Source organism: Lissotriton helveticus, chromosome 3_2 (genome assembly GCF_964261635.1).
Source record: "Lissotriton helveticus chromosome 3_2, aLisHel1.1, whole genome shotgun sequence".
Taxonomy (NCBI): Eukaryota; Metazoa; Chordata; class Amphibia; order Caudata; family Salamandridae; genus Lissotriton; species Lissotriton helveticus.
In genome coordinates this window covers 496207332-496221219 of record NC_136062.1, presented here as the reverse complement: position 1 = coordinate 496221219, position 13888 = coordinate 496207332, and the positions used below count along the sequence as shown (strand labels likewise).

Genomic DNA, 13888 nt, shown 5'->3' with positions numbered 1-13888 from the left:
TCGCCCAGGCCAACGTCGTCACAGCTTTCACACACTGAAAATGCTGAAGAAAATCTTCAAATGACTCCCAAGCAACACCAGAAGCCTGTCATCCACGCACTCATCACCAGTCTGTACAACGGGAACTCTCTCTATGCAGAAATCATCAAACAGCTCAGCAGAGGGCTGCAAACCACCCAGAACGCAGCTGCCAGACTGAACCTCAACCTCTCACTCAGAACACATATCACACCACACCTGAGAGAGCTCCATTGGCTCCAGATACATAAGAACCCACAGTTCAAACTACCCACCCACACATTCAAGGCACTACACAAAAAAGGCCCTGCTTACATTAATAACCGCAACTTATTCCGTCAACACCCTAGGTACCCCTCCCCCCCCTCAGCCGGAATCATACTCGGACACATCACAGACATACACAGAAACAGATCTGGAGGCCACGCCAACTCATACATCGCTCCTAAAGCATGGAGCGACTTCCCTCAACACATCAGAGCCTCCTCCTCGCTTCTTGAGTTAAGCAAGAAGCTGAAGACCAGCTCTTCGAATGACTCCGCCCTTAAGGCTAGACTTCCACACCGGCACAGATCCAGGACACCCTCCCGGGTGAAAGAGTGCTCTACAAATACACTTAACATAACATAACATTATCCATGTGTCTATGCCCGGACACCCTCCCGGGTGACAGTGCGCTTGAGGTTCCGTGACGATTTTACTCGTGTTTGTAAACATTGTCGTAAATACATAATTTCGGTATCAGTGAACCGCAAATGATCCATTTAGTATATCCTGGTGTTTTCGCTATGCTACGAGCAAGAGCACTCCTGTTACCAACACATTTGTGATTTACCCATGACATCCATCTTAGAACACGGAAGCCATTTTGTATTCCTTGCCCTCACATAGTCAATGGACACGCAATGACCTCTTTTTATTTAAGGACACGTAGGCCTTAACCGGCGATTCACCTTGCGAGTGACACGTGCACCTTAGGCCAGCAACGCTGTAGCAGCATGACTCGGCAAGAACTGCCTCCCCAGCCTGAGGCCAGTCCTGCTATACTGGTTCTTGTGTTCGTTGGCCTGATCATGATTAGGCGGCCGAAGCTGGTAACCGTGCCCATTTACGACCCACAAACATTTCTTATCCTGTCTTTCTATCTTCTGCACCTGGCTCTGCTCCTTTCCTTCTGGGCCTTTATTAGGGGGAGGTAACGAAATTTACGATGAGGCGGTCCGGGTCTTGAATGAAGAATTGACATGGGATTATGATGGACTAGTGGGAACCCCTCATTCGTAATGTTTTGACATCAGATACTGTTGACGATTCCTGTGCAACGCCAAATATTTATTGTTTAAGACACGAATGTTTAGAACTGTGGTAACATGTAAAGAATTTGCCTGAAGCCCAATATTTAGTATATAAGGAGCAACCCTCTTTGTACAAATTGAACAGGCTCCTAGATACTGCCCATGTGTAGTTTCTGTGACTTCTGTGTCCCTGCAGTAATAAACCTTTGGTCTTTGACGCCACCATCGAGAAGCCCGTGTTTCTGTTTGTTTTGTGCACCGAGACAGGTGGAACTCCGGGGTCTTCGGGTGTTATCCCTGACACCTCTGGACGGAACCAAAAAGTCCAGAACTCCAATTGGCGCCCAACGTGGGGCGACGTCATTCGGTACCGGTCCAAAAGCCTGAAGAGTTCGAGGAGCTTCGTGTGAAGATTTCAGAGGGAGGCGCCCCACTTCATCGATCCCGGCATATCGCAAAAGTGGCCCCGACGTTCTCTTCCACGAGGGTTCCCGTTCAGACGGCTGCAGTGGTCCGTTGCCTTGACCGTCGCCCTGTCTTGGACCCGAGGTGCAGTCCTTAGTACGGCGAGACGTGACGGGTTTCTCCTTGGTGACGTCTTCAGTACCTCAGTTAAGTATTTTGTGAGGGTTGCTCCTGTTTGGATAATCCTTTTAGTTCTCAGTTCAGTTCAGTTCTGTAAGATTATCACTGGTTATTCTGGTTACGATAATCATTCTGTTCAGTTCAGGTATCGATACATTTGTCAGTTCTGGTAGGCCTAAGTTCTTGGTTCGAGTGCGCATCTTTTCTGTTTGTGTCTTGTTTGTTTTGTGTTCCGGATTATAAAATGGTAAGTCGGAAAAATTGTATGTTGTCTTGTTTTAGTTGCAACAGTGATTCCCAGTTGGAGGACTCGTGTTTGGTTCCTCCGATTGGAACTCCCCTTTATGATCTATATTGCAAATTTGGTGTGGGCCCTATCTCTTATAATGAGGTATGGATCCGCTTCACAGAGAAAGATGGTGTCCTTAGTTGGCCACTACATGGTAGTTTTGAACCAGAAGTTCTCGATAATCTAGAAAGAAGGTTGTTTAAGAAGAAAGCCCGGCCGGCAATGTTTGATTCTTTTCGTTATTGGCGAAAAGAATCTAAACAGAGAGAAATTAAAAAGTTGAAGAAAGAACAGAAAGAGCAAGAGTTGACTTTAGAACAGTCTGCTAGGCAGCTGCAACTCAACGAGTCTGAGAAAGCGATGGAGGTGGCCGATAGAGAGCGTAATTTAGCGATAGACAAGTGCTATCCTGCTTTGCCATCGAGTACGGCTAAGATAGTAGAGGACCCTGAAAAGGATCCCCTGTTGTCTTACTTGTTACGATCACCCCCACCGTATGCACAGGGTGCTACGGCTCCACCTATACCGAATGTTCAATTACCGGTTGCTGGACAACCTGGTGTCCCTGTTCCCGCTCCCCTGAATCAAGTTCCTGTACCTCCTGTGGTCAATATTAATGTTCCTTCGACAACCCCTCTTCTAGGGTTGCCGGCTTCTTTACCTATGCCTGTGTCGCTCACACCTGCTACTTCACAAGCTATTTTTCCTGCTACTCCTACTGTTCCTAATCTATCTGTTCCAACTGCTACTCTATTTACTGCCTCTGCTAATATTATGACTCCGCTTTCTGTTCGTCGAAGAATCACTGATTCTGTCTCTAATATTCTATCTCCCTTCTATAAAACTCTGATTAAGACTCCTACCTCTGACTCTGTGCAGAGGCGTAGTCAGCTTCCCAGTACTGAAGAAAGAGGAATACTAGATTCCACTGCTCTTAGATGGGTTTCGAAAGTTGGAAGATATAATGTACAAGATGTATTAGATACATTTATGCAATGGAACGAACCGACACAACGATATGTGTTCGATGAAATGTGTTTCCTTCTACGTGAGGAATTGGAAGAGGATGACCCTGAATCAAATCTAGGAGAATTAATTAATGTTCAGAAAGAGTTTGCTACAGGTATGATAGTTGGTCAAAATATAAAAGAAACGATGGAACTGATTTTAAGTTATAGGAATGACCCATCCCTTCGTTCACCAAGAGAGTTAGGGAAACGTAGTACGAAACAAAATCGTCAATATCCAATGAGAGAGGTTCCACCAATTTGGCGTGAAGCTGTGCAAGCTAATGTAAACCTTGGTATTGCAGCCGCTCCGGCCCAATTCCAGAGAGTATGGATACATATTCCATGGAAGCGAGCTGAAGTGTTAGCAGTAAAACAGGCCTTGCCAGATCCGCGTAAAAATCCTGCAGGGTACTACAAAGAGTTGGCTCAAACGGTTGACGCTTGTGTATTGAATCTTGCTGACATAGATCTGCTATTTGGTAATGTAGTACCGCAACCAATTTGGGCTAAAATTCGTAAAGAGAATCATCCAGTTGCCCTAGGTGGTGACTGGGCAGCTATAATTGCAGCGGATGGTCAACAAATAGGTGGTTCTAAACCTGAACCCTTAATTGCTAATTTGCCTGGTAGAATAATCGATTTAATGAAAACCTTGATGCCAGCATTGCGCGTTAACTGGGACAAATTGTCCGCGTGCAAACAAAAGAAAGACGAAAGCGTCTCCGACTTTTTCACAAGATTCGAAGAGACTTTTGTGGATCATAGTGGTCAGGATATGAGCACAGAAGGAGGCCAGAGATTATTTGTTGATAAATTCGTGCACAATCTGTTGCCAGAACTTAGTAGTAAATTAAAGAATTCTGAAAGTGCGTGGGCTGTCTCTACGACTGCGCAAATACTTGCGACTGCCCAGTACTATGAAAATAGGGATAAAGAAGAGAAGGAAAAATCAGATAAAAAGACGAAAGATTTAAAAACGAAAGTACTTTTACAGCAAGCTTATCCGCCTCGCACGAATCAGACTAATATGCAGCAAGGGTCATATCAAAGAACGGAATATAATTTTCAAAGACCACAATACCAATGGAATCAATGTGCTTATTGCAAAGTGGAAGGTCATTACAAAAATGAGTGTCCAGTTCGGGCACAAAATAATGCTGCGGCAGCTCAGAGAGGTCGTGGTAGTTCTATGCAAAACTCTAGAGGTCGAGGACGAGGTGCTATGCCTCCACAGACAAGTGATCGCCCCTCTAATTATTTCGACCAGCGAAATGGACAATCTGCCCAACAGAATAGGTCTCCACAATATCATGTGGAAGACTATTATGAAGCTAGTGAGGAAGGTCAGCAAAGCGAGTACTAGGACAGCCATGGACAAAGAGAGGGAGTAGTATCAGTACCAGTAGATCAGAGTGGGCCTTATGTCGCAGTAGCAACATCAGGTATAGTCGAACCGTTTCTGTTGGATACTGGTGCAGCAAAAAGTTCTATCATACATGTGAAACTCCCTGGCGCACCTTTGTCTGGCTCAACAAACGTTTCAGTAGGTTTTTCGGGCGCCCCTGTTCACAACCCTGTTTCTGGTCCTTTGTCTATTTCTGTTGGACCCCGTCAATTGAAAGCACCCCTGATTTTGACGACAGGTTGTAACGAAAATCTGCTTGGTTTAGACTTGTTAAAACGCCTGTACGCGACATTGTACTGTTCTCCAGCAGGAGTACAACTTACGTTGGGTAAAAGAATAATCTCTCCGATGTACTTGTCGATGGATGCGCTCCCACCAGAGCTGCGTTCACTCCCTGATACTCTTTGGGCGACTGGTCCTAATGATGTAGGTCTATTGGAAATTCCACCCTATGTAGTAACTTTGAAAGCAAATGTCAAACTTCCAAGAATTCCACAATATAGAATCTCTAGTGAAGGTGAGCGTGCGCTCCTACTGATAGTACAAGACCTGATCAAGAAAGATGTTGTAGAAGAGACTAGAGGAAATGTCTGTAATAGTCCTGTACTGCCTATTTTGAAACGAACTGACCCAACAAAGCCTCCAGTATATAGGTTCGTAATTGATCTTAGAGAGGTTAATAAAATTGTGATCCCACAGTTTCCTGTGGTTCCAGACATTACTGCATTGTTAACGTTGATTCCTGCTACAGCAGCATGGTTTTCAGTTGTCGACTTGAAAAATGCCTTTTTCAGCATTCCGATAGCCGAGGAAAGCAGAGATATCTTCGGTTTCTCTCTAGGAGGACGAAGCTTTAGGTTTAAACGCGCTCCACAAGGCTATTGTGAAAGCCCATCCATTTACAGTCAAGCATTAAAAAGCCAGTTAGATTCCTTCGTACTTCCTCGTGGTTCTGCTTTAGTACAGTATGTCGATGATCTTCTAGTGGCTGCCGATGACAAGGAAACTTGCAAAACAGCTACGATTTCTTTATTGCATCACTTGTCAGATTTGAATCACAAGGTGTCACCTTCAAAAATGCAATACTGCTGCCAAGAAGTGACCTACCTAGGTCATCTCTTGTCAAAGGAGGGAAGGAAGTTGACCCCAGAGAGAATAAAAGCAATTACACAGATGAATGTTCCTAGCACGCAGAGAGAAGTACGTGCCTTTTTAGGTATTACCTCATATTGTAGGCAATGGATCCCGAATTTTTCTCTTCTAGCAAAACCATTGGTAGCCTTGACTGGGAAAGGTGTTCCGAGTCCGGTGCCATGGCCTGCTGAATGTCAGCAGAGTTTTTCTGAGTTACGAAATGCACTGTGTTCAGCACCTGTATTGGGTACACCCGACTACAGTAAGCCATTCACGCTCTATGTCCACGAGAGAGAAGGTTGTGCATTGAGTGTTTTGACGCAGAAATTTGGTGATAAACAACGCCCTTGTGCGTATTTTTCATCAACATTAGATCCAGTAGCTAGAGCATTGCCTAGTTGCTTGAGAGCTACAGCCGCAGCTGCAGCTTCCATTCGACAATCTGCTGGTTTAGTAATGAACAACATGCTAGTAGTTATGGTTCCTCATGCTGTGGATACACTCATGAACCGAACCAAGACGCAACACCTTACCAGTGCTAGATTATCAGGTTATGAACTGACACTATTAGCTAGTCATATTCAGATCAAAAGATGCAATGTATTGAATCCAGCAACATTGTTGCCGACTAGCCAAGAGTCGAGTGATTCCGAACCACACGACTGTTGTTTCAAAACTGAGGAAGAAACAAAAGGACTAATTGATCTAAAAAACACTCCGTTGTCAGATCCAGATGGCACGTTGTATGTTGATGGGTCTTGCTTCAAATTGGAGAATGGTGATGTGACTGCTGCTTATGCAGTAACGACCTTGAGTACGATTGTGGAGACTGCAAGAGTGAGTCAGAATTCTGCCCAGGCTGCAGAATTGATCGCGCTAACAAGAGCGTGCGTTTTAGCTAAGGGAAAGAGAGTGAATGTGTTCACAGATAGTCAGTACGCGTTCGGCGTGGCCCATAGTTTTGGCCGTTTGTGGAAAGAGAGAGGTTTCATTACGTCCCATGGGACTAAGATTCAACATGGTCAGCTAGTTAATGACTTGTTGGAATCTCTAACCTTACCGACTGAAGTTGCGATTGTGAAATGCAGTGCTCATAAAGCAATCACGGATGATGTTGGTCGTGGGAATGCTTTTGCTGATGAGACTGCAAAACAGACAGCTAGAAATATGATGAGTAGAATGTATGTTGCAACGTCTGCAAGATGGATTTCTGAGTCTGGAATGTGTGAGGACACAGTGGAAAGCGTGAAGGAAATTCAGAAAGAGGCGACTGAGGAGGAAAAGCTTGCATGGAGAGAGAGCACGGGTAAATTGGACTCGAGTGGGTGTTGGATTGACTTGTCGGAACAACAGCGTTGGATGTTGCCTGATGCGTATGTGCTTGCAGTAGTAACGATGGCACATGGAACAGCTCACATCAGTTCAAAAGGGATTTGTAAGATGTTGGCTCCGGTCTGGAAGAATGATGGGATTAGTAAGTGTGCAGAGAGAGTGGTGAGAAATTGTATGGTATGCTTGATGCATAATCCTGGCAAGGGAATCCCCACACCTGCAGGTCACTTCGCTCCTCCTTCCTGCCCCTTTGAAGTGATCCAGCTAGACTTCATTCACATGGATCGTTGCAATAATCTGAAATACGTCCTAGTGGTAGTTTGTGCTTTCTCCAGATGGATCGAAGCATACCCACTGAAGGACAATACTGCCTTATCCACTGCCAAAATTCTTCTTAAAGAATACTTCCCCAGATACGGAATGCCACGGATTGTATGGTCAGATAACGGAAGTGAGTTCGTAGGGAAAGTTATGCAGAGTGTGTGTGCCGGCCTAGGGATTAGACAGAAGTTTCATAGTGCGAATCATCCCCAGTCCGCGGGTTTAGTCGAGGGTTACAATGGCACCCTTAAACTGAAACTTGCTAAGATACAAGCATCCACGGGTTTGTCCTGGCCAGACGCATTGCCTTTGGCTTTGCTATCAACAAGAGCAACCGTACATTCTAGAGTAGGGCTTAGTCCTTATGAAATAGTTTTTGGCCGTCCTGCAAATGTTTGGGGGGTACCTAGACCGAAAGAATTTAAGCAGCTGGAATACCCAATGTTAATTGATTACCTTTTCGACTTGACTGCTAAATTGAGTCTTATTCACCAACAGGTTTTCGATGCATTGCCAAAGCCACCGGAGAGTCCAGGCCATCAGCTGAAACCGGGTGATCAGGTGGTCATCAAAAATTTTGCAAGAACAAAAAATCTTCAGCCCAGATTCATTGGCCCTTTCCAAGTCCTGCTAGCAACGAGAACTGCTATTCGTGTGGCCGGAAGGAAAAACTGGATCCATACGACACATGCTAAACGTGTGCCTCTGCCACTTCCTTACGACAACTGGGTAAAGAAAGGAATCGGTACCTCTGAAACGGAACAAATCCCCAGGTTCATACCTTTCAGCGATGCAGAACTGATCACGGATTCACCAAATTCTGACTCTCCTCCTAAAACTGCTCTTTTGAACCCTGAACATTTGTCATCCACACCCAATGAACATTTGCCATCTGCACCAAAAGAACATTTGCCATCTGCGAACGTGAACATTGCAACGTCAGCTGAAAATACATTGTTTCCAGATCAGACAGCTCCTGCAAAACTGAGATACAAGTTACGTTCTCGCAATATGGACAAATAAAGCAGGAAACTGCCTATTTTCAGATTTGAATTTGCTATACATTGCCTCCAGCCAGGAAGTTTGCTAATACTTTCTTTTTGTTTTAAAATTGCCTTGCCGTCTGGGTAGCCGTAGGGTCGTGGCTGTGTGCCTAGTTGAATCTGCGGGGGTCAGACACAAGGTCGATCTTTCTGTTAGTTCTGGGAACTCCCAGGGCTGATAGAGGCATTTTCATCTACGTACACATCATCAGTGGTCGCGAACGGTCATAGAAGATGGAGCTTCCTGAGCTACAACGAGAAAATGTAATTTATGTTCGCAGAAATAGACTGTACAGAATACTTCACAGCAAATGCTTTCTAATGCAATGTGCAGTTACATTTTTAATTGTTTTGATAACGTTGGTGGGTGGAATCGTCTTTGGTGTACATTTGATTTTTATGCCAGTAACTACAGTACCTTCCCTTGATCCTACTACTTCTACGGTTTCTTCTATGCATTCTTTTCACTCATTTCCTGAACACGAACAAGCTCGACGCTCAGAATTTATTAACAATACATTTGTACAGCTCTTGCATCAACACCAACTGGTAGTTAATACTACAGACTGCTGGGTGTGTGGCTTGATACCTCACACTATGGATAAAGGCATTCCCTATCTAGTCTTGCCTTTTAGCTACAATGGATCATTTCAGGCCTTTCAGACCATTTTTTCATATGCCCTTGAGACCTATCCTCCGCGTCCACCACGGTCCACTAAATACAACTCAGCCAACAAAGCTTTAGTCCAGGGAATTATTGACATGATTAAAGACGTCAATAATACTCCATCTTATCCTAGAGATGAATTACGGGTGTATTTGAGTTGGAACTCTACAGAGTATCGCCTTAGTTTGGGAGAAAGCAAGCGTAAAAGCTCCACTTCAGTTTGGGTCGTGCCTCACCGAGGTCAGGTCTGTTTGCAAGGAAATGGGAGAAATCTGAGAGCTCAGCTAGGGAGGAGTGAGTGCGTTGAGACTTACGTATTTCCGTCTAACTCCTCCCCTGCCTTTCTGACTGCTAGGGGTACCTACTTCATCTGTCAGGACAGAGCATATACATGGCTGCCTGCTGACTTTTCAGGTTCATGTTATATTGCTCGATTGTTACCCCCGACATACACTGCTTCTTCAGATTATCACAAAACCAGAGTAGCAAGAGGTGTCTTCAGCAAGGAAGATACCGCTGGTCAAGAAGCTGGAGACTTTTTCAAAGGTTTCCTTCCGTTTTGGGGGCCTATGGCCAATAGTAGAAATCTACGTCAACTAACACGGGTAGTTGAATCTACTATTACAGAAACTGCTGGTGCCCTTAGTAACTTAACAGCTGAGCTTCAGGCGGATCGTCTCATGACGTTGCAGAACCGTATGGTTCTAGACGTAATACTTGCAGATCGAGGTGGGGTATGCAGAATGATCCAATCGAGCTGCTGTGTCTTTATTCCAAATAATGCTCCAACAGTCTATGAAGCAATCTCTAAGCTACACAAGATTTCCGACTCTATACACGTAGATAAGGGAAACTGGTCCTTCATGGAGTGGTTTTGGACTCTGGTATCAGCGTGGGGATGGAAGGTTCTGATGGTCATTGGTGTCATCCTAGTATTTCTGTTCTCGTGCTGTCTTATTATCCAATGTGGTCCCGCTCTGTGTAGTCTCTGTGCTGCAACCTGTTTCAGAAAACCACCTGCATTAGGAGAAAAGGCACGAGACAGGATGATGATACAACAACATGTCACTGACCTAATGAGCATAGAATTAGACTCTGACTCTGATATAGACTGAGTAATTGCCTATGTAAGGGCAAAAGGAGGGTCTGAGGTTCCGTGACGATTTTACTCGTGTTTGTAAACATTGTCGTAAATACATAATTTCGGTATCAGTGAACCGCAAATGATCCATTTAGTATATCCTGGTGTTTTCGCTATGCTACGAGCAAGAGCACTCCTGTTACCAACACATTTGTGATTTACCCATGACATCCATCTTAGAACACGGAAGCCATTTTGTATTCCTTGCCCTCACATAGTCAATGGACACGCAATGACCTCTTTTTATTTAAGGACACGTAGGCCTTAACCGGCGATTCACCTTGCGAGTGACACGTGCACCTTAGGCCAGCAACGCTGTAGCAGCATGACTCGGCAAGAACTGCCTCCCCAGCCTGAGGCCAGTCCTGCTATACTGGTTCTTGTGTTCGTTGGCCTGATCATGATTAGGCGGCCGAAGCTGGTAACCGTGCCCATTTACGACCCACAAACATTTCTTATCCTGTCTTTCTATCTTCTGCACCTGGCTCTGCTCCTTTCCTTCTGGGCCTTTATTAGGGGGAGGTAACGAAATTTACGATGAGGCGGTCCGGGTCTTGAATGAAGAATTGACATGGGATTATGATGGACTAGTGGGAACCCCTCATTCGTAATGTTTTGACATCAGATACTGTTGACGATTCCTGTGCAACGCCAAATATTTATTGTTTAAGACACGAATGTTTAGAACTGTGGTAACATGTAAAGAATTTGCCTGAAGCCCAATATTTAGTATATAAGGAGCAACCCTCTTTGTACAAATTGAACAGGCTCCTAGATACTGCCCATGTGTAGTTTCTGTGACTTCTGTGTCCCTGCAGTAATAAACCTTTGGTCTTTGACGCCACCATCGAGAAGCCCGTGTTTCTGTTTGTTTTGTGCACCGAGACAGGTGGAACTCCGGGGTCTTCGGGTGTTATCCCTGACACCTCTGGACGGAACCAAAAAGTCCAGAACTCCACGCTCTACAAATACACTTAACATAACATAACATTATCCATGTGTCTATGCCCGGACACCCTCCCGGGTGATAGTGCGCTCTACAAATACACTTAACATAACATTATCCATGTGTCTATGCCAGGACACCCTCCCGGGTGATAGTGCGCTCTACAAATACACTTAACACAATCCATGTGTCTACGCCCGGACACCCTCCCGGGTGATAGTGCGCTCTACAAATACACTTAACATAACATTATCCATGTGTCTATGCCCAGACACCTTCCCAGGTGATAGTGCGCTCTACAAATACACTTAACATAACATTATCCATGTGTCTATGCCCGGACATCCTCCCGGGTGATAGTGCGCTCTACAAATACCCCAAGCATAGCTTAACATTATCCATACTCTAATTGTTTTCCCCCGTTGTGGTAAAAATCAGTGCCAGGTGCACAGATTAAGTCTGCAGTGAAGTAAAAACGAATGCAGTGTAGAGGTTTCCTCGTCTGCTAGCGCTGCATTCAGATTTCCTAAACTCTAAACGCCCTCTTACTGGGAGTGATAATCAGTGCGCCATACATATCTGTAAATACCCCTTATGGGGGTGTGGAATAATTTTTCAAATCTGCTTGTTTTTAGGGCAGATTAATACAGGAATCAGCTTGCCCTTTAAATAATCTACTATTCCAACCTACTACCTAAATAGTAGCTGGACATGAGACACATTTATAGCTCTTTTTAATTGTACAAACATGTCCGGAGTTGGGACAGCTGGAGAGGGTCCTGGGTGCAAAACTGGTTGAGTACTTTTTATTGTAATTTTTATTAGGAATGTATTAGTATTGGTACTTGTGATGCAAAGGTGATAGATCTCTGCAGTCTGAGCATTAACTCACTTGTACAGGAGTTGGAACCTGGGACACCTTAGCTATCTCACTAGAGTTGTAGTTTGTACCCCGCAGGAAATAAATACATGGATCCCTCCAGATGGTGCATTTACACTGTTTGGTGCCTGGGATTAAATCTCAGATTGATAGCACTAAATGTGGTTCAAGTATTGGTACCAATCAACAGCAAATGACACCTATAACTCTTGAAGAATCACATTTACATGGCACTTAAATCTCATCTTTAGCTCACAACATATATTTAAACCTATTACAATGTATAAATAATGTTAATTCCATTTCTTTTTCTGCTCTTCTTTTGGAACTCTTGTTTCCTCCCCTTCAGACCTATTTCTTTCATATTTTTGCTGATATCTATTATTTACTTTACTCGACCCTTTGTGTTCTGTGAGGGACTGAAGATGGAGGTAACTGCTCACCAGACAGGGCTCCTTCCTCCTCTGCAGCAGGCTGGACACACCAGGAGAGGCAGGAAGTGATGTCACCACCGCTTCTGGTGCTGTCTCTGCCGCCGCTGACCCGGAAGAGGAAACCCTTCTCCCTTCCATCCCATGTGCAGCTCATTGGGTTTCATCAGCAGGCGCTCTCTGGTGGCCGCTGATGGAACCATCGCCTCCAGGCTCCAGCAGTGAATACATTTCACACAAACAAGCATTTATACCTGTAAAGACCTGGGATTTCAGATGTCACAAACGTGAATGTTTTTAAGGGAAAGACAGTTCAAATACAGGGCCTCACACTTGGTTGCTGCTGTGGAAAAGTATTTATAGCTTCACTCCAGATGAGCATCTTCCAAACACTGATGTAAAGGACGTAAGAGTATTTTTTTAGTTATTATTTATTTATTTATTTTAAAAGTTGTATATAGCGCTAGCTTGATCCATAGGTATCAGAGCGCTTCACATACACACAGTAAACAGCAGAAAGGATATTACATTACATAGTAGGCCGGCAGTAAGGAAGCAAAGCAAAGAAAAAAAATACAGCATGGGAAATAAATATGCAGTACAGCGGAGGGGGAGCGAGCAAGAAAAAGAAAAAGAAAAAACGGTGCGAATGACATAGTCCGGTCACCCACTATCCTTGAATGTTCAGAGAGAAATTTATTTTATTTATTTATTTATGAAGGATTTGTAGAGTGCATGGCTGCCTCAGCGGCGAGGCGTCCGAGCGCAACCAGAAACCAGAGGAGGAACAGAGAGACCACAAGCGCCTGAACCGCAGATAGTGGGAAACAGCCAAGATTTTATAGTCTTAAGAAACATCAAGAGATTAGGGATGTCTCGAATGTACGCTGGGAGAGAGTTCCAGAGTTTGGCCGCCAAGAGGCTGAATGAACGCGCCCAGCCCTCGCTCTCCAGACTCGAGGGACACAGACAAGCCCATGGTCGGAGGATCTCAAAGCACGCCTGGGCATATAGGGCTTCAATAGACCAGATAACCCAATGTGGGCTTGGTGCATCAGGATTTTGTAAGAGATGCACAGCACCTTGTACTGAATACGTTCTTCGATGGGCAGCCAATGCAGCTTGGGAAGCACATGCGACACCGACTGGGATCTTGGTAGAGCCACTAACATACGTGCTGCTGCGTTCTGAACCCGCTGCAGGCGTTTTATGCTAGCTTTGTTGGCACCCAGATATAAAGAGAGAGGAGACAACTCGGATTTAGAAGTCTAGGTAAGTTGATGTTGATCATGAAAGTATTTGTTTAGGAGATGGAGTTTCAGGTCCCTTTTGAAACAGGAGAAGGAGGGGTTGCATCTGAGGACTCCAGGGAGAGCATTCCATATCCTGGG

At 44.7% G+C, this 13888-nt stretch overlaps 1 pseudogene across 1 annotated transcript in view; it reads right to left on the bottom strand.

Moving 5' to 3' along the window:
• Positions 1–12543, bottom strand: part of LOC144826102 (uncharacterized) — a 126550-nt pseudogene extending 114007 nt beyond the window's left edge. Inside the window, exon 1 of the transcript XR_013609687.1 lies at positions 12466–12543. The product of XR_013609687.1 is annotated as an uncharacterized LOC144826102 (transcript). The remainder of the gene's footprint in view (positions 1–12465) is intronic.
• Between the last annotated feature and the right edge of the window lie 1345 nt (positions 12544–13888).